The sequence below is a fragment of the Stegastes partitus genome, unplaced genomic scaffold, assembly GCF_000690725.1.
Source record: "Stegastes partitus isolate 25-593 unplaced genomic scaffold, Stegastes_partitus-1.0.2 Scaffold1753, whole genome shotgun sequence".
In the NCBI taxonomy this organism is placed as follows: domain Eukaryota; kingdom Metazoa; phylum Chordata; class Actinopteri; family Pomacentridae; genus Stegastes; species Stegastes partitus.
Genome location: NW_007579484.1, coordinates 9,124 through 12,080, shown reverse-complemented (window position 1 = coordinate 12,080; position 2,957 = coordinate 9,124). Strand labels below are relative to the sequence as shown.

General features: G+C 37.9%; 1 long non-coding RNA gene across 2 annotated transcripts; it reads left to right on the top strand.

Annotated features, from left to right (window-relative positions):
- LOC103372418 (uncharacterized) lies at positions 1–2,604 on the top strand. Of its 2 annotated transcripts, XR_520994.1 has the most exons (4): positions 9–146; positions 1,652–1,744; positions 1,842–2,147; positions 2,258–2,604. It is a non-coding gene; the product is annotated as an uncharacterized LOC103372418 (long non-coding RNA). The 2 variants fall into 2 exon arrangements; XR_520993.1 differs by having other exon boundaries at positions 1–146; positions 1,842–2,604.
- Positions 2,605–2,957: the final 353 nt, after the last annotated feature.

The following is a 2,957-nucleotide window of genomic DNA, read 5'->3' as shown; positions in this document are numbered from 1 at the left end:
GCCGTTTAGGCTGTTTATTTAAGAGTCAGTTTCACTTTGCCAACAGGAAACTCCCCCAAGTGAGTGTGGGTTATAAGGAACCTCTCTGGATTCTTTTCAGTCATTCATCGATGCTCACTTGACTTGACAGAGAGGATCTCCAGGAAGTAAGTGTTGCTCCTTGTGTGTGGTTATTCATAGAATGTTGTGGTGTTGATTAACTTGAACTTTGAATTTAATGTATGGTTGAACAGCTGGCCTGTTGGTCCGAACACATTTTTATGACATGCAGTTTGCTTCAATCGGTTTTAACCAGCAGTGGAAGAAGAATCTTTCACATAAGTAAACATGTATTTGAGTAAATTCATATAAACAAATTGTAAAATATCAGAAGTAAAGGTACTCATCATGCAAAATGGCAAGCTTTATTAAGTTTATCAAATGAATCATTTATTGGTATTGATGTGTCCAGTAAGTAAACGTTGTTGCCGCTGGTTGAACTGGAGTCGAGTAATTCAGTGCTTCCAGACATGATGTCAAATGTTAAATAACATGACAAAAAAGTGGAAGTTGCTAAAATACTTTTAATACAACCACATTGTCACTATTTAGGTCTGGTTTGGTCTTCTTTGCATTAGTTGAAGTGCCAGAAACCCAACCATCAACCATCTTCTCTGTCTGTCTAATGGCTTTTCTTGCAGCTTCAAATTTGCTAAACTTTAAATACTTTAAATTAACTGTTGGTTGGAGATGTGTGCACTTTGGTAGCTCTCAGTTATTTTGACAATAACTAAGCTTCAGATTAGAGTCACTTCTACATGCAAATATATTGATTTTGTCTGATCAGAATTTGATCACCATTTCTTTATCTTTCTACACACTGTATTCCTTTCAACTGCAGAAAACCCTACTGGAATATAAGCACCACTGGTAGCGAAACTCCTGTGAGAATTGTAACAGTGTTTTGTATGTAAAATAAGTTATAAGTAAAAGTAAGTAAAAAGTACAAGTAAAAAAAAAAGTATTACCCCTGACATGAAAGTCCACTTCTCAAGGTAATAAAAAACACAAAGTTGCTTCAAAGGTACTTTCCACCATGATCGTATCAGAGACAGTGACTTGTAGTTAGATATTAATTAGTTAACCATTCATTCTTGAGCAGAGCAGCAGAGAAGACTAAACAAGCTGTAATGGTTTTCTCTGTAAATACATGTGACCGTGAATGGCTTTTGATATATACAAAGCAAAAATGTATAAAAATGCATTAGTTTGCCTCAAGAATATCAATAATACAGTAAAATATACAGCTGTGAACAAAAGTTTATATACACTGGTTGATCAGCACCGACAGCTCGTCCGTCTTTTTCTGCAAGGCGTTAACTATTTCCCATAATTACAGTCGTGATTGATGGTTTGAAATGCCTCCGGTCTGTTAGCCTAGCCTGTAGCCTAGTGCCAGCCTTGCTGTCCCGGTAACGCCTTCTCAGCTCAGCCGGGATGTGATGTCGTATTCCAGCCTGTGCCATCGGCTTTAGAGCCAGTAGCTCCTCTCGAGAAAAAGTGAGAATCCTGGCTCCTGCGGGTTCTTTAAAGTTACAAGTATCCATAGATGATATGAGGCAGAACAATACAGGGGCAATCAGTTCTTAATATCGTTTCTTTTTCCTTCCAGTTTCTAAAGCCCCTGGATCCTCCAAGATGTCCAGCCTGTGGATAAGTCTGAGTCTGCTCTATGTTCTACAAAGCTGTGTCTCATCAGACCAAGGTATTTCTGTACTGCTTGTGCCAGAAACAGATACACTGAATGCATTAAGAGTAGCATCATAAACATCATATCAATTGTTACTGTTTTTCTGATTCAGGAGTGTCACTGAATTGCAACAACACAGTGAAAGTTAGCGCTGGAAGTGAAGTGACACTGAATTGCACCATTGAGTGGAAACTGAAAAACGGGAACTGTAAAGGCGAAATGTATGAATGGAAGAACACAAATGGCACCAGCATATGTAGCAGTTTGACTGACAACTTGACTGAGTACAGCTGTTCTTGGGATGAAGTGACTTACGTGTCGCTGACCATCTCACAAGCCAAGAAAGAGGAAAATGTGACAGTTGAAATAAATTCAAACTGTGGTATGGATTGGTCAACTATCGAAGTTAAGATCTTTGGTGAGTAGCTTCTTAAAGTCTGTGTATGTGAATGAATGTGCTTCTGATTCATTTACAGAGCAAGTTGCTTTTAATGCAGATGTTGAAATAAATCTGTTTTACCTTGCCAGGGGAAATCCATCAAAATTCATCGACGTTTGAGGACCTGAAGTTACCTTTGTCTATCACATTTGGTGTTGTTGCTGCTGTTGTTGTTGTTGTTGTTGTAGTCACGTCGTATTTATTATGTAGAACTTACAGTGACAGAAGAAATGATAATTTACGTTATTCCTCAACACAGCAAAATGTGTAGCCTTTTTTTTATTTTTACATTTTTTTAGTTACATTTGTAGAATTCTTTTGACATCTTTGTACAGACAGAATCGTGTAAATATCGTATGATTATTTGTGTTTGTACACTCTGAGCGATGTAAATATGATTTGATTTGAATAAAGGAACACTACTGAATGTACCACACCTGAAAGAAGCTTTATTAAGTATTGCAACGTGCAGAATAGTATGCCTTTAACACTGTTTGATGCATGATTCATGGTTTTAAAAATACACAATCGATTAAGAAGAATCCGATGCAGAGAGCTCAAGTCCAGTCATGATGTTGGTCTAAGCTCTCATGTAGTGCAGAAGAAACTGCAACTGCAGTGCAGGTTCTAATCATTCTAACATGATTTCATTCAACTCCAAAGACTCAGCGGCGCTTTCTTCTCACATCATTTTTCAACTTTAGAATCTCTGAAATCCAGTAACTTCCACAGCGTTGTCTTCCCTCCATCCTGCTGTTGTTACTGCTTGCAGGAGCAGTAGCTTGAGCT